At 33.8% G+C, this 23,178-nt stretch overlaps 1 protein-coding gene across 1 annotated transcript in view; it reads right to left on the bottom strand.

Moving 5' to 3' along the window:
* LOC101898362 (protein roadkill) overlaps positions 1-5,467 on the bottom strand; it is a 54,553-nt gene extending 49,086 nt beyond the window's left edge. Inside the window, exon 1 of the mRNA XM_020036153.2 lies at positions 5,406-5,467. The gene's annotated coding sequence lies outside the window, so the exon portion shown is untranslated. The remainder of the gene's footprint in view (positions 1-5,405) is intronic.
* Between the last annotated feature and the right edge of the window lie 17,711 nt (positions 5,468-23,178).

Genomic DNA, 23,178 nt, shown 5'->3' with positions numbered 1-23,178 from the left:
TATAGCTATATCTGAACCGATCTTCACCAAACATACTAGCTTCTAGACTCATTTCGGTCGTAAGTGCCAAATTTCATCCAATTTGGGCACATATTAGACGTTTGGTGCACAATCAAAAGTAAATCGGACGAAGTTATATATGGGAGCTATATCCAAATCTGAACCGATCTCGATAAAATTTAGCAAATGTATTTCTGAGCTGTATTTGATGTATTTCCCCAAATATTGTTGTTACAGAGTGCATATTACGGCTGCGGAAGACTGAAGAAACAAATCGGATGAACAATATATATGGGAGCTATAGCTATATCTGAACCGATTTCGATCAAATTTGGCACACTTATTTTCAGGTCCAATCTGATCGTACGTCCAAAATTCCATACTATTCGGGCTGATATTACACGTTTGTTGCACAATAAAAAGGAAATCGGACGAAGATATATATGGGAGCTATATCTAAATGTTGACCGATTATCTCCAATATCAATAGGGTTCGTCCTTGGGCCAAACAAATGATTTGTGCAAAATTTCATCTGGATAGGGCAATAAATGCGAACTGTACTTTGTTTACAAAAATACATGGACAGACGGACAGACGGACGGAGATGCATAAATCGACTCAGAATGTGATTCTATGCAGATCATCAAAAGGAACTATGGGTCTATCTCGTTTCCTTTTGCCTGTTACAAACAAATGCACAAAGACATAATACCCTGACCACCTTGTGGTGTAGGGTATAAAAAGGTGGACCTGTACATACAATGTTTAAACAAATTTTTGAACAAATTCGTGGAAAAATGTGGGCAAAATCATGAAAATACCGAATATCGGGAGGTACCGTTATATGGGGGCTATAAAAACGTGGACCGATACATCTGATTTTCAATACAAACCATCCTAGACACAAAAGAAATAGTTCTGCCTTATTTTTAAGCTTTACGTCAGTGTGGGCTGTGCCGTGCAGACAGACGTCGTTAAATCGACTTAGAATGTTATTAATATATACAGGGTAAGATAGAAAAACTGCAACAAAGTCAAACGCTATAATTTATAATTTATATTTGCCGAATGGAATATTGCGATATGTTCAGCTCACGAGCCAATTTCGGCAACAGCAATGTGGGTTTCGATGAAGTCGCTTCTTTATTTGTCCAACCATTTCTGCTGATGTTGCTGTTTTCTTCCGTCCACTTCCTTGACCTCGGGCTAAGCTACCAGTATCACGGAAACGAGCGATGGTACGAGACACAAAAGATTTATTCATATTTAAATGCTGGAGTGCTCTAACGATAGCCACTTGTGGCTTTCCAGCCAAATATAAAGAAATCCATCACGAATAACTTTTTTCTGAAAAAATCTTTCTGTGACTGTAATAATGTTAACAGCTGTCGGACGAGTGGCTTAGAAATGACAGCAGTCTGAATTTGGATGCAATTCGTTTCATATCACCCTGTATATACTTTATGGGATCTACGACTAATATTTAGGGATGTTACAAATGGAATGACAAAGTTAATACGCCCTCCTTTTCAAATTGGAGGGTATAATAAAATACAACAATAACATTAAGCTATTCTGAAATTGGTCATGTTAGAAAGTGTCCGATCTCTATCACAATAAATATTTGACAAGTAATCTAATGATCAGCTGCATAAAATGAACTGCCAATTGAATGTGTCAAGGTCTGACTTTTTCAAACTCTTACTCTTGGTCAATGTGTCAACGAAAGAAAGGAGTTGCTGTAGTTAATTAATTTTCTAATACTTTGTGACATTCCAAGAATTCACCAAAAATATTTTTGTGTATCCGTGTGTTTTTTTTTTAAATTTTTTTTATGAAAAATAAAACAACAAATTTAGAAATTAATTTATATTATTCTAATCCAATACTAAGATTCAATATTTTATTTTATTATTTTTTGTTCTTGTTCTTGCATGACGCAAAATTTATGGTGCCTGTCTGTCGTGTTGAAAGCATAACTAAAGAGGCGTTAATTAATTATTGTTATTATTACTATTTGCAAAATATTTCAATTTATTTCTATTAGAAATTATCCACAAACAAAAAAATAAAGAAATAAAGAAAATAAATAAACATCACAATCGAAATGATGGAACTATTAATATTTGTTTAAATATTCTTTTAAGCGAATAATTAAGTGTTCGGCGACTATTTTGCGGTTGATTCTTTGCCAAAAACTCTGTTTTGTTTTTATTCTTTTTAATCAATTAATGTTTTTTTTTTTGTGTTTCATATGCAAATTAATGAAGTAGTCTCCCGTGATCTTTTTGGGAAACATTTTTTGGTGGGAGCGTTGTGACCATTGTTGTTTAAGCACTGTCTGTGCTAAGAACTTTTTAGGAGCTTTAGAATAGTATTTTACTTCTTCATTGATTTATAGAAAACTCACCATAGTTAAGTAGATGCGATTGTTTTCTTTATATCTGTATTCACGTCATTTTAAGTTGTATTTCGAAGATGGCTAATATTTCAAGCTGAAGATGTTTCAAAATTGTTTTAATGGTCATCCTAAAATTATGCTAAACGATGAGGGCATTTTTTACATAAAACATAAGTGAAAACTATATTTCGATGATCATCAGACTATAAAATATTTAGAAAGAGATGTATACAGTCTCTCTAAATATTCTTATAGAAGATCATTAGATCTTCCCATAGAAGAGCTGTAGACCTTCTCATGGAAGATCTATGTAGACCTTCTCATGGAAGATCTATGTAGATCTATTCATGGAAGATCTGTAGATCTTCTTATAGAAGATCTGTAGATCTTCTAATAGATGATCTGTAGATCTTCTAATAGAAGATCTGTAGACCTTCTCGTAGAAGATCTGTAGAACTTCTTATAAAAAATCTGTAGATCTTCTCATAGAAGATCTGTAGATCTTCTCATAGGAGATCTGTAGATCTTCTCATAGGAGATCTGTAGATCTTCTCATTGAAGATCTGTAGATCTTCTCATAGGAGATCTGTAGATCTTCTCATAGAAGATCGTAGATCTTGTCATAGAAGATCTGTAGATCTTCTCATAGAAGAACTGTAGATCTTCTCATAGAAGATCTGTAGACCTTCTTATAGAAGATCTGTAGATCTTTTCACAGAAGATCGGTAGATCTTCTCATAGAAGATCTGTAGACTTTCTCATAGAAGATCTGTAGGTCTTCTCATAGAAGATCTGTAGATCTTCTCATAGAAGATCTGTAGGTCTTCTCATAGAAGATCTGTAGATCTTCTCATAGAAGATCTGTAGATCTTCTCATAGAAGATCTGTAGATCTTCTCATAGAAGATCTGTAGATCTTCTCATAGAAGATCTGTAGATCTTCTCATAGAAGATCTGTAGATCTTCTCATAGAAGATCTGTAGATTTTCTCATAGAAGATCAGTAGATATCCTTATAGAAGATCTGTTGATCTTCTCATAGAAGATCTGTTGATCTTCTCATAGAAGATCTGTACATCTTCTCATAGAAGATCTGTAGATCTTCTCATAGAAGATCTGTAGATCTTCTCATAGAAGCTCTGTAGATTTTCTCATAGAAGATCAGTAGATCTCCTTATAGAAGATCTGTAGATCTTCTTATAGAAGATCTGTAGACCTTCTCATAAAAGATCTGTAGACCTTCTCATAGAAGATCTGTAGACTTTCTCATAGAAGATCTGTAGATCTTCTCATAGAAGATCTGTAGATCTTCTCATTGAAGATCTGTAGATCTTCTCATAGGAGATCTGTAGACCTTCTCATAGAAGATCTGTAGATCTACTCATTGAAGATCTGTAGATCTTCTCATAGAAGATCTGTAGATCTTCTCATAGAAGATCTGTAGATCTTCTCATTGAAGATCTGTAGATCTTCTCATTGAAGATCTGTAGATCTTCTCATAGAAGATCTGTAAATCTTCTCATAGAAGATCTGTAGATCTTCTCATTGAAGATCTGTAGACCTTCTCATAGAAGATCTGTAGACCTTCTCATAGAAGATCTGTAGGTCTTCTTATAGAAAATCTGTAGATCTTCTCATAGAAAATCTGTAGATCTTCTCATCGAAGATCTGTAGGTCTTCTTATAGAATATCTGTTGATAGGAAAATGGGATTCTTATGGCAAAGAGTAGGATATTCGGAGATTTTGGGGTTTTCAGAATATTTTATTCAAGGAAGATCTTTAGATCTGCTCATAGAAGTTTTTAGATCTTTTCATAGTAGATATGTAGATCCTCTCATAGAAGATCTGCATATCTTTTCAGGGAAGATCTGCATATCTTTTCAGGGAAGATGTAGATTTTTTCAGAGATGATTTGTAGATCTTCTCATGGAAGATCTGTGTAGACCTTCTCATGGAAGATCTGTTTAGATCTTTTCATAGATGATTTGTAGATCATCTCATAGATGATGTGTAGATCTTCTTATAGAAGAATAGAAGCCAATTAGTAGAACTTCTAATAGGCAAAGAGTAGGATATTCGCAGATTTTGGGGTTTGCAAGATTATTTTATTCATATTTTTTAAAGATATAATTTTTTTAAGGATCAACTGATCCATCCTCTTAGACTTTTTATGAATAGTTATTCGAGAAACGAAAGGTCGATGGAAAAAGAAACATTTCAATGACAGGCAGTATAATATTTGTGAATTTTAAGAACATTTTCTTCAAGGATAAATAGCCGAATAAAAGAGAATTTAAAAAAATATGTTTTCAAGAATTAAGTGTAGGATACTCAGACATTGTAACAGAAAGTCTTAAAAACATTTTTTTTACTGATTGACCTTAAATTATTTCTGAAAGTTTTTAAAAATGTATTTTTGTATTGAATTTTTAAAGAATATTTTTTAAGGACCAACAGTAGGATTTAGGTGGATTCTGTAAAATTTTTTATCAAGAGCCACAGAGCGATAATCGTAGACTTTAAAAGAATATTTATTTCTGTATTTAAAATTTTTTCAACGATCGAAAATACGTGAATTTTTAAGATTAATATCTCGAAATTTTGAAGTACTTATTTAAGATTATCTAAGGGTCTTATATGTAATTCTGTGTAATGCTATAATAGTATACGTATTGCGTATTTTCCCATCGTATTATTACTCATACGCCACATATCAAATCTCCATTATTTAAGACTTGACAATTTAAGCCGTTTTATTTATGTTCCTGGTCTTTAGCATAAATCGTTTACTTTATATCACCATGGACTGATTGTTCACGTAATCTTTCGACAATGATTGCACCACCGATTGCAATATCAATCAAAATGAAATTATTATTGGATTACACTTGTAATACGTCAGACTGAGCAGTAGTTGCCGTTGATTCTAAAATCGCAATTTAAATGACATTTGTACATGGCTGTTGTCGTAATTGTATTGTAATGAAAGTAAATTATGAATTACCTGTTGTAGTCATTTGTATAATTATGAGGGCTACGTAACATACATCATCATCAATATTAGTAATAATATTATTAATTGTATTACGAATGCAAGCGTATCGGATGTTACCTGCAATTAAATTGAAAAGAAGATATAAGTATGAAATATATATGAAAAACAAAAATAAAATTAAAAGAGTAAATGTATGGATGAATAATAACAAAAACTATTCTTCAATAATCCACATTGACAATAACGACATTTAAAAGCAATGTTCTTTAAAAAATCCACACATTTCCCCTGAAAAAAATTAAAAATCCACACCTAATCCTTACAAAGTATAGCTATATTTTAAATATGCAAGTAAAAAACCAGTAAAGAAAGTCTTAAAGTCGGGCACGGCCGACTTTATGATACCCTACACCACTTTGCTAATTTAGTAGAGCTCATACACATACACAATCATACACGCGATGATTATAATTATAATTTAAAGTTCAAAGGACTAAATATGCCGAAGCATTTGTATTTTTAAATTCGGACTTGCATTGCCCATTTGGTGCACAATTAATTTGAAATCGGATAAAAATATATATGGGAGCTATATCCAAATCGGAACCGATCTCGATAAAATTTAGCAAAGATATTTCTGAGCTGTATTTGATATATCTCCCTGAATATCGTTGTTACGGAGTGCATATTACGGCTGTGGGTAACAAATATGACAAATCGCATGACCAGTATATATGGGAGCTATAGCTATATCTGAACCGATCTTCACCAAATTTGACATACCAACTTCTAGACTCAATCCGGTCGTAAGTTCCAAATTTCATCCAATTTGGGCCAATATTAGACGTTTGGTGTACAATCGAAGGTAAATCGGACGAAGTTATATATGGGAGCTATATCCAAATCTGAACCGATCTTGATGAAATTTAGCAAATGTATTTCTGAGATGTTTTTGATATATTTCCCCAAATATTGTTGTTACAGGGTGCATATTACGGCTGCGGAGGAAAAAAATAGCAAATCGGATGAACAATATATATGGGAGCTATAGCTATATCTGAACCGATTTCGATCAAATTTGTCATACTTATTTTCAGCTCCAATCTGATCGTACTTGCAAAATTCCATACTATTCGGATTGATATTACACGTTTGGTGCACAATAAAAGGCAAATCGGACGAAAATATATATGGGAGCTTTATCTAAATTTTGACCGATTATCTCCAATTTCAATAGGGTTCGTCCTTGGGCCAAACAAATGACTTGTGCAAAATTTCATGTGGATATGGCAATAAATGCGAACTGTTCTTTGTTTACAAAAATACATGGACAGACGGACAGACGGACGGACGGGCAGACGGACGGACGGACATGCATAAATCGACTCAGAATGTGATTCTATGCAGATCATCAAAAGGAACTATGGTTCTATCTCGCTTCCTTTGGCCTGTTACAAACAAATGCACAAAGACATAATATCCTGACCACCTTGTGGTGTAGGGTATAAACATTAAGTTCGGCCGAACCGAACATTTAATACCCTCCACCATTGGATAAAAAACATTTTATATAAAAGTATTTGAATTCAAACGAGTTCCAAAACCAAAAACCGTAAAGTGGGTGAGGCTGTTATATGGGGGCCATGTCTAAAACGGGAACCTCTAGAGACAATTTTATACTTCAAGGATTGTCATCTACCAAATCTTCTTAAATACCAAATTTGAAACAATTTCGTGAGTAAATGTGACTGGGATTACCAGAATACCGAATATTGGTGGGTATCGTTATATATTCGCTATAGGAAAACTTGAACCCAAATATTCAATGTTCTGCCATCGGAGCTAGAACCCATTATGACCTACAAATACAAAATTTAGGACAAATCCATGGAAAAATGTGGCAAAAATCATTAAAATCCGAATATCAGGAGGAGCTGTTATATAGGGGCTATACAAAGACGTGGACCGATATATCTCATTATACCCTCAGCCATATGGCTACAGAGGGTATATATCATCTGATACGGTTAAAACGTGCCTAGTCGAAATAACGGTTTTAGGCCCTAGGTCTCTTTGGACCAAATCCGTTGCAGAACATTTGGAGTCGATCTAGCGATGTCCGTCCGTCTGTCTGTCTGGCTGGTGCACACGATAACTCTCAAATGGAGTATCCGATTTGGTCCAAACTTGGTACTTCGTAATATTTTTGTCAAACTTAGATCGAGTTCGGAGATGGGCAAAATTCAAATTCAAAATTCACACATCCCAATATTTATATTAACCCAAGGTCTGGTGTTAAGCTGGATTATATCGGTCCACTCCTTCTGGTACCTCCCCCACAAATGGTCGAAATTCTCAAAAAATATATTTTTTGCACAGAAAAATAAAGGATAATTCGATTTTGCTCTAACTTTGCAAATCCTAATATTTGCGTCAGTGTTAGATCAGGTGTGAAAATGGACAATTTCGGTCCACTCCATCAAGTACATCCCCCATAAATGGTCAAAATTTTGAATAATTACAACTCTCATAGCATGTGATGTAAGAGTCTGATTTTCTTCAAATTTCACACATCCTACTATTTTTATGAACCCAAGATCTGGTAGTAAGACGGAATATATCGGTCCACTCCATATGGTACCTGCCCCACAAACGCTCAAAATTTTGAATATCCATGAAGTTCATAAAAAGCGAAATCAACATCCGATTCCATTCCAGACATGGTACATCTCAATATTTCCACCAACACAAGATGTGTTATAAAGATGGTAGAGATCGGACCATTACTTTTGCTACCTGCCCCACATAGGGTTCAAAATTTGAAAAACATAACGCTCAAAGAATGCGAAATAAGCATCCAACTCTGTTCAAATTTCACACACACACACAAAATGTTCAACCATACATTTACTCTTCTGACATCCATACTAATTTAGGTCCGATACGAAATGGGCAATATTGACCCATTCTTTCCAAAAGCGACAATAATCCAAATTGAAGACTGCGACCTTTAAAAACAATCTACTTCAAAAAATCCACAGATTCCCATTGAAAAAGAATCCATAAAATCCGGGAAAAAATATTCTTAAAACTCCATATCTTTTGGTTTGTTGACATTTGAAAAGTCTTCTTATATTTTTATACCCTCCGTCATACTATGACAGGGTATATTAAGTTTGCCATTCCGTTTGTAACACCTCGAAATATACATTCTAGACTCCACAAAGTATATATATTATTGATCAGCATAAAATTCTTTGTCGATTTAGCGATATACGTCCGTCTTTCCGTCTGTATATCTGTGGAATTCACTCTAGCTTCCGAACGAAATGATGTAGATTGATAAAATTTTACTAAAATGTATATTCGGGGTTTTTGGTATTCCAAATAGGTTATGTAGGTCCACGTTTTGGTATAGCCCCCATAAAACGGTTTTCCGGATATTCGGTATTTTATGATTTTAGCGACAATTATTCACCAGAATTGTTTCAAATTTGGTATTTGAAGTTCGAAATGGATACTACAGCCTTTGGGAGAAAATTGTCTGTGGAGGCCCACGTCTTTGTACATTTATAAAATATAACGTATATATACCCATATTACGGTACCTCCCGATATTCGGTATTTCGATGGATTTAACGACATTATTCACCGGAATTGTTTAAAATTTGGTATTTGAATGTCGTAATGGATACTGCAGCATAAGGCAGAAAATTGTCTGTGCAGGCCCCCATGTAATAGCACCTCCCTTATTCATCGATTTGTTTTTTAAGTTTCGCATTTGAATATTGTAATGGCTTATGACAAAAGTTGCCTATGCAGGTCCACGTCGTCGTTTAGACTCTAATATGACGGTTACATTCGGTATTTTTATATCCAACACCACAAGGTGGTCAGGGTATTATGTCTTTGTGCATTTGTTTGTAACAGGCAAAAGGAAACGAGATAGACCCATAGTTCCTTTTGATGATCTGCACAGAATCACTTTCTGAGTTGATTTATGCATGTCAGTCCCCCCGTCTGTCCATGTATTTTTGTGAACAAAATGCAGGTCGCATTTATTATCCGATTAAGATGAAATTTTCCAAACAACATTTGTTTGGCCCAAGGACGAACCCTATTGAAATTGGAGATAATCGGTAAAAATTTAGATATAGCTCATATATATATATTCGTCCGATTTGCCTTTTATTGTGCACCAAACGTGTAATATCAGCCCGAATAGTATGGAATTTTGCACATGCAGCCAAATTAGGCCTAAAAATAAGCATGCCAAATTTGATGGAAATCGGTTCAGATATAGCTATAGCTCCCATATATATTGTTCATCCGATTTGTTGTATTTGTTACCCACGACCGTAATATGCACTCCGTAACAACGATATTCAGGGAGATATATCAAATACAGCTCAGAAATATCCTTTCCAAATTTTATCGAGATCGGTTCAGATTTGGATTTAGCTCCCATACATATCTTTATCTGATTTAGAATTAATTTTGCACCAAATGGGCAATACCAGTCCGAATTTAAAAGATACAAATGCTTCGGCATATTTAGTCCTTTAAACTTTAAATTATAATTATAATCATAGGGTGTATGATTGAATTCTCCAATAAAAACTTTTACTTGTTATGTGGAGCTCAACTAAATTAGCAAAGTGGTGTATGGTATCATAAAATCGGCCCCGCCCGACTTTAGGACTTTCTTTACTGGTTAAGATTTTAACAGAATTTTTAACGGATTTTATTTTTTTGAAAATTGCCAAATTCGTTCCAAATGGTGGAGGGTATTCAAAGTTCGGCCCGGCCGAACTTACAGCGTTTTTACTTGTTATAATCTGTGGGTTTTTTATACGAACTGTAGATGCTTCAAACAAAAATTCATATAAATCCATGGTCAGTTAAAAAATAATTCATAAAAAATCCTCATTTGTTGTCCATTTGTCAAAATATTTTTATAGACTAATTTTATGGGCAGTTGGTCCTTGAAAACTAATTCTTACTAAATTATCTTAATAATATCTATAATATCTTAATAATTTGTTTCCTTGAACAAATATTCTTAAAATTCATATTTTTGGTCTGTGGGTATTTGAAAAATATTCTTATATTTGTACAGTGTGTGAGCACTTTTATGATCTGTGGTTTCTTGAAACGGATATTCTCAAAAAATCCACTTTTCCTAGTCAGTTGATGCTTATAAATAATTCTAAAAAAATCCTCCTCCTCTATAAAAGATTTTTAAAACCTGGCTCTTTTGGTCCTTGACAAATCGAGAAAAGGAGAAATATTTTGAAATATTACTCTTTGAATAATCGTTCTTATATTGGAAGTTAGTTTCCTTAAGCGTCTTCCGAAGTTTTATGACTCTTGTCCCTTTTGAAAATATTCCAAAAATTACTATAATTCTAGAATTAGTTTCCATCAAAACATTTACTTATTTCTTGGTGAACTGAAAATTACTTTGATTACCCTGAGGTCGTTACGGATCAATCATAAATTGATCGTTAAGAGAAAAAAATATAATTTTTATAATTGTTGCTGTTATTTCAGCTGTTTCATTTGTTTCGTTCAATATAGCGTTTATATAACTTCTAGAGAGACAATAAAACGTTAAAAGTCGCTGCAGTGGTAATTAAAAAATAAATGTTATTAAATCATATTAAAAATCCATAAAAACAACATTCTCCACTTTTTTATTTGGTAAGTAATGCAATAAAAAGTAAAACAAACAAAAAAAATATTGCAGAATAAAAAAAAAACTTACAAAAACAAAATGTTATAAAAACAGTAACGTGTCAAACAAAACACCTGGCAGAGAGGTGCTTTAGTAATGCCGGCGCTTTTTATTTTTTATGTATTTTTATTATCATTTTTTGTTGTTGTCAAATATGGACTGCAATATTTGATGGATAAGTCATAAACATTTCAATGACATTTTTTGGAATTCTTGGAATCACTTGTACACACCCACTGAAAATTAATCAAAAAGCACAAGCGGTATTAATGGCTCCACTATAAAATGGCTGAACCGAATATTGATTTTAAAAAATATATTTTTGAAGGAACAATCGTGGAAATGTCGAGAATTTTTTAAGAGCAATCGGCAAGGATAAACAATGCTACAATGGGGATTTAAAATACGTCTTTTGAGGATCAAAGGATTTACAAGAAATAAGGATCATATCTTGGATTTTTTATAAAAAAAATATATGTTTTTAAACAGAACATTAAATGTGAATTTGTTTAAAAATTTTTTTTAAATTTTTATGAATGTTTTTTAAAAAGATTGAAGGATCATAAGAATGCTTTTAATATCTTTTGTAGGATTGATTGACGTGAATTTTTTGACAATTTTTGTTGGCACAATTTAAGTACTAAAATCCGGTATTATATAAAAAATATTATTTAAGAGATCTAAATCCGATTTTTAATAAAAATTTGAAGTTTTTTTTTTTAATTTTTTTTCGAAAGACTTTTTAACGTTAAATGATTTTGTGAAGGTCGTAAAGAACTTGGACTTTTAAAAACATTTTAGGAAGATTTTTCTACATTTTATTGAAAGATTTTTATAATTTTGGTAACTGTAATTTTTTTTAAATTTGGAGGAATTGTTTTAAATAAATTTGAGGATACATTTTTAAGAACTATTATTCAAGTACTAACAAGCCCCAGGATGTGTTTTTCGTAATAAATATTTTTCATGGATGAATATACAAATATTATTTGAAAGATCACTAAATTCGGTTTAAAAAAATATATATATATATTTGAAAAAAAATATATTTTTTATAATTTTTGAACGACTTTTTTTAGATTAAAATATTTTGTAAAGGAGGTAAAGAACGTGAACTTTTCAAAATATTTCTTTTATGGATAAAAAAATCGTAGATTTTTTTAAATAATTTTGAGGCATTTTTCAATCATTTTTGAAAGAATTTGAAAGTCCGACTAAAAACATGTTTTTCAAAAAGTATGAAATTTTTAAAATATTCATTGAAAGAATGCTATTCTACAAAATGTGGATTTTTCAAAAACACATTTTGTAAGCCCTCCAATATGCAAAACATGGATATCTTAAAGTATTTTTTAAAGGACCAAAGGAACCGATGTTTCCTTCCACCATTTGGAAGGAACTTAAAAATGTTCAAAAAACTAACGGAAACTACCCCTTAAATGAAAAATATATATGAAGAGACTATACGAAGACGTGAACCAGTGTACGAAAGTTTTTGTCATAGGTTGTAGTACCCATTACGAACTTCAAATACCCAATTTGAACAATTAAAGTGAATAATGTCGCTAAAATCATCAAAATACCGAATATCGGGATGTACCGTTATATGGGGGACATACGAAAACGTGAACCTGCATACGATTTGTTTGTTTTAAGCTGTTGTACCCATTACGAACTTTAAAAACGAAGTTTGGTACAATTCCGGTGAATAATGTCGCACAAATCATAAAAACAACAAGTATTGGGAGGTACCGTCATATGGGGGCTAAACGAAGACGTGGAACTGCATACAAAAATGTTTGTCATGGTGCTGTAGTACCCATTACGAACTTCAAATACGAAATTTGAATTAATTCCGATAAATAATGTCGCTGAATATCGAGGGACACCGTTATATAGGGGCTATACGAAGACGTGGACTTGCATACGAAAATGTTTTCCATAGGTTGTAGTAACCACTAAGATCTCCCAATACGATATTCGAAACGATTCTTGTGAATATTGTTGCTAAAATCATCAAAATACCGAATATCGGGAGCTACAGTTATATGGGGGCTATATGAAGACGTGGTCCTGCATAAAAAAAATGTTTGTAATAGGCTGTAGTACCCATTACGAACTTCAAATCACGAAATTTGAAATAATTCAGGTAAATAATTTTATTGAAATCCTGAAAATACCGAATATCGGGAAGTACCGTTATATGGGGGCTATACGAAAACGACATGGCCCATTTAGATAAAAAAAATGCAACAAAGACAAACGCCATAATTTTTACATTTTTTTTTTCAAATTTTATTGAATGAAAGAAAAAATTGAAAAAATGATATAGCATGAAATTTTAGAATAAGTTTAGATTTTTTCGAACTGGTCACCTTTGGCACGAATTGTGACCTTCAAACGGCCAATGAAACGTCACACGCTGCCCGAATCAGAGCCAAAAAACATTGATGTGATGAAGCTGGATTTTAAGAGACTCGTTCAATGGAATTGGGTAAATTCTAAAATTTGGAATGATAGTCACCGGTGGAGGGTAGGATGTATGTACTACCGGGATTTTGGAGATGCATACTAAGTGTGCGAAGTGTACTAAATGGTATTACATTTTGAGCAGTTTGATGAATGGATGAGGCTGGCATTTTTTGTATGGGGGTCCTTCTTGGATGTAACTTTCTAATAAAGAGGTGGTTTTGGAAATGTGTAATACAAGTGAATGAAAAATATTAAATAGTACTATATTTGGTACAATTCCGTACTGGATGAACACATAGGTTCGGAAGTTTGAAATTTTGTATTAGGGTCGCTGTTTATATTTAATTTTTACATCCATTTTTCAAAAATATATTTTAATTTTTTCCCATTTTTAACGCAGATTTTTTAGGTTCATTCTAGCTTCCGAAAGAATTTAAGTAGTCTAATAAAATTTTACCCAGATGTATGTGTGAGAACATTATTTAATTTTTACACACATTTTTCAGGAATATATTTTTAATTTTTTTTAACGTAGATTTTTAACATTTTTAACGTAGATTTTTTAAGTTTTTTTAATATAAAACTATCAACTTGGTTTTTGTTTTTTTTTTAAGAAAATATATTTAAATTAAATCCTTACGGAATTCTTGTTTTAGATTTTTTAAGAATATTAGTTTTAAGCTCCATATGTTAAAACGGCCTTCAATTTTTCTCTCTCTCTCTCTCTCAAAGATAACAATTACTTGTTAATTATTAACATTTAGTTTTCAACAATGTTGTAACAAACATTCACCAATTCTTCACATGTTCTAGGACAGGTGCTAATTATTTAATTAGCCACAGTGAAATAATCGTTTGATTGAAAGCTTGACAAGTTGTCAATTGAAATGCGATATTCACGTTTGGCCAACAAGTGATCCTCAAACTATAGCATTTTTCTAATTGGCAAATAGATTTGATGGAGATTGTAACAATTCAACGATTTGCTTGCCGGACAATAATGGCTTGGTTCCCACAGTAGCATTTTGCGCGAGCAGCAGCAAGTGATCAAACAAATCGATGTGGAATTATTTCATTAGAAAATGTAATAAAAATCTGTTGTAAGTGTAGTTTGAGAAAAAAAAAAAAAAATAAATAAAGAACTAAAATTCTCAAGTTTCAAATGGAGAGGTCTTGATGTACCGCCAAATAGTTATAACACTCAGAGACGTATGTTTCAATATTTTCTGATTATATTTTCTGATCAATATTTGAATTTTATTTAAAAATTAACATCAATAGAATTTTAAATGTCATCTAAATAATAAGTGACTTATAAAACATCAAATTGATCCATCTTTCGATCTCCCTCTCTCTCTCTCTCGCTTTCTCTCTCCCTCTGACTTGCACAATTCGAGTCAAATTACCGCTCATAATTAATCCGCAGGATTACACGTTTTTTGATGTTAAACAATTTTTTTTTTTAATTTTTGTCTAAATTGTTTTCTAGGTAGCCAGCCATTAAAATGAAATATTATCATTTAATTTTTGTTAATAAATATTAAGTAGTTATACTATTAATTTTTCAAGAATTATTTAATAATAACTTTTAGATGCCATGGAATGATTTATTGAATATTCCTTGAAAAAAAAAAAAAACGAAATCACTTGGTAATGTTCAGTCAAATTGTACTCGTTCTCTAAATACTTAATTTTTGAAATCATTAAATATTTTTAAATTTATTAACTAAGCTCTAATGGAGTATTGACAGATAAGTTAATGATTTATTTGGATTTTTTTAAAGAATATTTTCAAGCGCCTTGAGGGGTAACAACGGGTTTTTTTTTAAAGAGGATTTAAAGAGGATCAGTAGAACACCAAATCTGGTCCGTTTTTATACCCTCCACCATAGTATGGAGGGTATATTCAGTTTGTCATTCCGTTTGTAACACCTCGAAATATACATTTTAGACCCCACAAATTCTATGTCGATTTAGCCATGTCCGTCCATCTATCCGTCTGTGGAAATCACTCTAGCTTCCGAACGAAATGAAGTAGGTTGAAAAAAATTTTTATTATTGAAAATGGGCCATGTAGATCCACGTGTTTGTATAGCCCCCATAAAACGGTACCTCCCGATATTCAGTATTTGATGATTTTAGCGACATTAATCACCGGAATTATTTCAAATTTGGTATTTGAAGTTCGTAATGGATGCTACAGCCTATAACAGGAGATTATCTGTAAAGCCCCCATATACCGGAACCTCCCGATATTCGGCATTTTAATGATTTAGCGACATTATTCACCGGAATTATTTCAAATTTGGTATTTGAAGTTCATAATAGAGGCTACAGCCTATGACAGGAGATTATCTGTGTAGGTCTACGTCTTCGTATAGCCCCCATATAGCGGAACCTCCCGATATTCGGTATTTTTATGATTTTAGCGACATTATTGACCGGAATTGTTTCAAATTTGGTATTTGAAGCTGGTAATGGATGCTACAGCTTATAACAGGAGATTATCTGTGCAGGTCCACGTCTTCGTAAAGCCCCCATATATCGGAACCTCCCGATATTCGGTAATTTGATGATTTTAGCGACATTAATTACCGGACTTGTGTCAAATTTGGTATTTGAAGTTCGTAATGGATGCTACAGCCTATAACATGAGATTATCTTTACAGGTTCACGTCTTCGTATAGCCCCCATATACCGGAACCTCCCGATATTCGGCATTTTAATGATTTTAGCGACATTATCCACCCGAATTGTTTCAAATTTGGTATTTAAAGTTCGTAATGGATACTACAGGCTAAGACAGATAATTGTCTGTGCAGGTCCACGTCCACGCATAGTACCCGATATTAGGTATTTCGATGATTTTAGCTACATTATTCACCGATTTTTTTAAGTTTCGCATTTGAATATTGTAATGGCTTATGACAAAATTTACCTATGCAGGTCCATGTCGTGGTATAGACCCTAATATAACGGCTTATGATTTAACAAAATTTTTAACGGATTTTATTTTATTTTTTAAAATTTTCAAATTAGTTTGAAATGGCCCGGCCGAACTTACAGCTTTTTTACTTGTTTTTAATTAACCCATTTAAGTAACTGCTTATGGCAAGTACCCATGTAAACCTCAAAACATTTAAAACTGGTTTTAGTTATTTACAAAATATTGTGAAATTTTTAATTTACTGCAATTGGTAAAAACCGGAACCCAATTACCGCCTGATATAATTCTCTTTATATATTGTGTTAATTAAAAATGGAAATTCAAAAAACAAGATTTCAACTTTCGAAAGAGATTTCAAAAACTTTAACTTCCGCTTCCGAATTACGAACGAGTTTTTGTTTCATTCAAAATATATCCTCCCCGATTGCATTGAGACATACTAAACTATACACCCTGTGACCGTTTATGAAACTCGTAACATTTATTTTGATTGCCTTCTATACGAGATTGAAAAGTTTTTTTTTTAACTTAATTAAAAAATTTCATATCCAAAAAAAAAAAAATATATATATATATATATATTTGAAAATTTTTTGAAGAAATGGAGAACCTTATAGAAAACAATTAAATATTCTTTTTTTAGTTTTCTGCTTTAATATTAGTATTTTTTTGGTTGTAAAATATAATTTTAAATCTAACCGCCATTTTTAAAATCGTTACATCTTCATTCTTGTCTTGGAAAAATTCCATAATAATTTAGCCAAAGGGCTTTGTGTCATACCAACTATCACGTTTCATGATCATTGTCTTACCAGAGATATCATTAGCCTTTAAGTTGAGTTGGGTCAAGATCATTGGTGTTTTGAAAATGCGAAAATGGTAAACAACTCTTCTGGCTGACCATCATCCTGAACAGATTGAATGCCATGGTCCAACGCAATGCGAAAAGGCCTGCCTTTCCAATTTTTTTTTGTGGCACTCGAGAACAAGTTCAACGGCATTCCAAAATAGCACAGTTAAACTTGACAAGAATGTTCCAAACACATACCTCTTGTGGACAGAGTCAACTCGGCGGGGCAAAGAAACAAGACAGAAATTCAAAAATTAACTGCTAAAGAAGAAAAGAAAACAACAATCCTGTTATTGTCATGCAGATGTTTCCATTTAACGAACGAACTAACGAACGACCTTGAAATGATTGTGGCCAATTAAACTACAAAATAAAATTACCGTTTATTCTGATCGTTGGCCAAAGGAGAGCCGATATAAAACAAGTTGAGAGGTGTTTCATTTGGTGGCAGCGAAGTTTTATTTCCTTACCTTATGAGAAATATAAGAGACTTTGCAAGGTCGCTTATACCTCTTTAGAAGTTTTCTACAGGAAAAACACCCATCAGAGGTCTTCTATAGATAGATGACTTTTCAGTTATATTTTAAAGATTCACGAAGACCCTTTCCAATCGACGAGGCTTGTCTGCAGGCAACATTCTTTGCGTCAATTGAATTTTGTACGGGAACAAATGCGAATAATCCGTTGTAAAGTGGACCGAGCCATGCCCAACTACTGAGAACGGGGTTTTTGGGATGTTCTTGGCGACCTTTCAACACTGGCTCGTACGGCAGCGATATTCTTGGCCGATCGCCTTGGTCGACTTTTATATGGCCTCTTCGGATTAGAAAGAGCCTTACCAGTCGGAAATTTTTCCTATAACGCTTAATGGTGTTCTTAGAAGGCGCACTTCTTATATTTTTTAATGTTTTAAAAGCACGTTGAGTTTTCACAATTGACTTCTTGTAAATTTCAACTATTTCAGAGCGCTCGCGTGGCGGTGTATTGGTTCATGGTAAAAATCTGCTTGGACTGATGCTTCAAACGCGGTATGTCATTAAGCGATGTGACATCTCTGTCAAAAGTTATGCCGTTGCCAGATGGGTCCGTCGAATATGGACAACCCTGTAAATGCCGAATATTATCTCCAAAATATTTTGGAGGGCGTGTTAAAGCCTTGGGCAAGCAAACAATTTGGCCGCAGATCTTGAACATTCCAACAGGACTCAGTACCATCGCACTCACCAGGCGCCACTCAAGAATGGTTACAAAATGAGGTTCCTCGCGTCATTTCCAAAGCACAATGGCCACCAAAATCTCCGAAACCAATCCGTTGGACTATTGTGTCTGGAGTATTTTGGAAAGCAAGGTTGGCACTAAAAAATACCAAAGTGTCGATCACCGCAAGCAAGTGCTTCGCAGGGAATGGGACAAAATATCGCAGACAACGTTCGGGCAGCGTGTGATGGTTTCATTGGCCGTTTGAGGGCCAAAATTCGTGCCAAAGGTGACCAAATCGAACAAATCTAAACTTATTCTAAAATTTGATACTATTTCCGATATTTTTTGCTTTCATTCAATAAAATTTAAGAAAAACTTAGGTTAATTATGGCGTTTGACTTTGTTGCAGTTTTTTTTATCTCATTGTATATATACGCCTTTTCTTTAGTGAGGATCCTCCGGCGGTCTTTCTATATACATCCCATTGAAGTGAAGGACAATTTTTATTTCTTAAAAGCCTTTACATCTCCTCAGAAGTTATTATTGCGTATTCATTCCCTGATGTAGGGTGTTCTGCCCAACCAGGCTCCAATCAGACAACAGCATTACAGATGCCGTTGCCAATGATGGCGACGACGACGACAAGATTGATCTTTAGAGATGTTCGTTAACAACAGCAACAATATCTTTAAAACAAAACACCACGAAAGCCAAAAGACCTTGACAAAGGAATAACTGGATACCGAGACAAATTAAAAAAAAAAAAATAGCCATACTCCATCATCAGAGGACCGACCACAATAATCGCAAAATGAGTGGTGTTATGTAGGTATGTGTGCACGTAGATGTTGTAAATACATACTGTCGTGCCTGAAGATAATGTAAACTGATTTAAGATAATTTCCATACATTCCATTGGACCAACCTCATCAGTCAATCAGACAGTTAAAGAGCCAAACAGGCTGACAGACAGACAGACAGAATGAAGGCATGGCAAGAGCCTAGGGAAAAGACCATGTCATTAGCATCATTAATTGCAATGGCAACACCACTCGGTTAGCACTCCTCCTTTGTGGCATGTACTTCAACGGATGTAGATGAATGAGGAATGTCAAAAGGTTAAGTGTCAGAAAAAAGAACAAGAGCAACAACATAGAACATGAAGTGGTATTTACAAAAAATAAAAACCAATTTCAGGGGTCAAAGTTTTTATACCCTACACCACAAGGTGGTCAGGGTATTATGTCTTTGTGCATTTGTTTGTAACAGGCAAAAGGAAACGAGATAGACCCATAGTTCCTTTTGATGATCTGCATAGAATCACTTTCTTAGTTGATTTATGCATGTCAGTCCGTCTGTCCGTCCGTCTGTCCATGTATTTTTGTGAACAAACTGCAGGTCGCATTTATTATCCGATTGAGATGAAATTTTGCAAACAACATTTGTTTGGCCCAAGGACGAACCCTATTGAAATTGGAGATAATCGGTAAAAATTTAGATATAGCTCCCATATATATCTTTGTCCGATTTGCCTTTTATTGTGCACCAAACGTGTAATATCAGCCCGAATAGTATGGAATTTTGCACATACAACCAAATTAGGCCTGAAAATAAGTATGCCAAATTTGATCGAAATTGGTTCAGATATAGCTATAGCTCCCATATATATTGTTCATCCGATTTGTTATTTTTGTCCTTCGCAGCCGTAATATGCACTCTGTAACAACAATTTTGGGAAATATATCAAATGCAGCTCAGAAATACCTTTGCTAAATTTTATCGAGATCGGTTCAGATTTGGATATAGCTCCCATATATAACTTCGTCCGATTTACCATTTATTGTGCACCAAACGTCTAATATTTGTCCAAATGGGATGGAATTTGGCACATACGACCGAATTCAGGCTAGAAGGTAGTATGCCAAATTTGCTGAAGATCGGTTCAGATATAGTTATAGCTCCCATATATATTTTTCATCCGATTTATTGTATTTGTTAGCCACAGCCGTAATATGCACTCCGTAACAACGATATTCAGGGAAATATATCAAATACAGCTCAGAAATATCTTTGCCAAATTTTATCGAGATCGGTTCCGGCTTGGATATAGCTCCCATATATATTTTTATCCGATTTCAAATTAATTGTGCACCAAATGGGCAATGCAAGTCCGAATTTAAAAGATACAAATGCATCGGCATATTTAGTCCTTTGAACTTTAAATTTTAATTTTAATCATAGCGTGTATGATTGAATTCTCCTATAAAAACTTTTAATTGTTACGTGGAGCTCTACTAAATTAGCAAAGTGGTGTAGGGCATCATAAAGTCGGCCCCGCCCGACTTTAGGACTTTCTTTACTGGTTAGTATTAAACAATATGCCAATTGGGAGTTCTTACTGAAAATTGTGAGAAAAATTTGAAATTTAAATTAGCGCAGAATACGAATGTCAAAGTAGGTGGTCACATTATGGTCCAGTGTTCTGACGCATGCCATAAAATAGCTAACATATTTTTATTTATGCCTTTCTTCTATTTTGGCGTAAAAAGAGACTGTCATCGCCGAAATATTTTTGCAATCCGCTCTGCACAGCAGAAACGATCGGTGAAAGTTCACAACAAAGAACAGCCAGCCAAAATATGAAATATTTTTCAGTTTTTGATTATGTTTTATTAATAATCACTGCTATTAAGTCAATAAAATCTGACAAAACAAATGGTATTTTATATATTTGTAAAAACATTTTTTTTGTTAATAAATATATCTTGAGAAAATAAACAGTCGTACGAAAATGATGGTGAGAAATATACACTTCTTTCTTCCGATGATATCTATGAATGATTTTGGAATTTGAACAGAAAAAATGTTTTGAAAACATTTCGATGTTATTAATCGCCTGGGATTAAGGGAAATATTTTATTTTATTTTATTTTTGCAATAAATCAAAATTATTTTTGACAAATATCTTGAAATATTCAATGGTTATGGTCAGATGAAAGCGAAGTTATGTTGCCATAAAATTAAGATACGGTCATAAACATAAGATACGCTACGTCTGGCATAGAATCGAAATTCGAAAATGGTCTATGTTTTATAGCCCCAATTACACAATTAATTAACGTATGTATTCTAAATATAAATGCTAATTCATATGTACAGGGTTGCCCATATTCGACGGACTTTGGGCCCTTTGGGCCCATTCCAATCGACGAGGCTTGTCCGCAGGCAACATTCTTTGCGTCAATTGAATTTTGTACGGGAACAAATGCAAATCAATGCGAATAATCCGTTGTAAAGTGGATCGAGCCATGCCCAACTGCTGAGAACGGCGTTTTTGGGATGTTCTTGGGGACCTCTCAACACTGGCTCGTACGGCAGCGATATTCTCGGCCGATCGCCTTGGTCGACTGGGTTCTAAGAACACCATTAAGCGTTTTATGAAAAATTTTCGACTGGTAAGGCTCTTTCTAATCCGAAGAGGCCATATAAACTCTTCGGATTAGAAAGAGCCTTACCAGTCGAAAATTATCGTATAAACGCTTAATGGTGTTCTTAGAAGGCACACTTCTCACATTTTTAATGTTTAAAAAGCACGTTGAGTTTTCACAATTGACTTCTTGTAAATTTCAACTATTTCAGAGCGGTCGCGTGGCGTGTATTGGTTCATGGTAAAATCTGCTTGGACTGACGCTTCAAACGCGGTATGTCATTAAGGGATGTGACATCTCTGGCAAAAGTTATGGCGTTGCCAGATGGGTCCGTCGAATATGTACAACCCTGTATTTGGCCAAAACTCTCGCAATAAGTAAATTCAGGGAGTACCTTTCAATAAAGGCTATATCAAACGTAGACATACGGGGAAATGAAAAAACTGCAACCAACTTCAGACTGTTGTCATTTCTAAGCCAATCGTCCGACAGCTGTTAAATTGTTCTTGTGACAGCTCATTATATTGTTTACAAGTTTACAAAGCATTTTGATGAGAAATTTCTAGAAAAAAGTTATTCGTGATGGAATTCAAGCGTAGTAGTGTAATTTCTTTATATTTGGCTGGAAAACCACAAGTGGCTATCGTTAGAGCACTCCAGCATTTAAATGTGAATAAATCTTTTGTGTCTCGTACCATCGCTCGTTACCGCAATACTGTAGCGTAGCCCGACGTCAAGGAAGTGACGGAAGAAAACAGCAACATCAGCAGAAATGCGTGGGAAAGTAAAGAAGCGACTTGATCGTTGCAGTGGCCGAAAAATGAATCGTGAGCTGAACCCCATGTGAAAACCCTGCATGAGTCGGAGTGCTATATAAAGTTCGACCCGTTCATTTCTACTACGTCCCCCAAAAGGATTGTAGATCTTGTATAATGTGGATTGGTCTTGAGATTTTTATCCTATTTTGGTAATTTTTCACTTAATTTTGGCGGAAAATTGCAATTTTTTTCCATGAACATCTTTCGAATCTGAAATAGAATCTTACTCAAATCCCTTTGTCTACTTATTACCTTAAATTGCACACAGAAGTCACCGAATTCTGTGTGAAAATTTACGGCACTAAATAGAAATGGAGATTTAAAGCCTCT

The sequence above is a fragment of the Musca domestica genome, unplaced genomic scaffold, assembly GCF_030504385.1.
Source record: "Musca domestica strain aabys unplaced genomic scaffold, Musca_domestica.polishedcontigs.V.1.1 84, whole genome shotgun sequence".
Lineage (NCBI taxonomy): Eukaryota > Metazoa > Arthropoda > Insecta > Diptera > Muscidae > Musca > Musca domestica.
The sequence above is the reverse complement of the archived record's forward strand: the minus strand, read 5'-3'. Positions and strand labels throughout refer to the sequence as shown.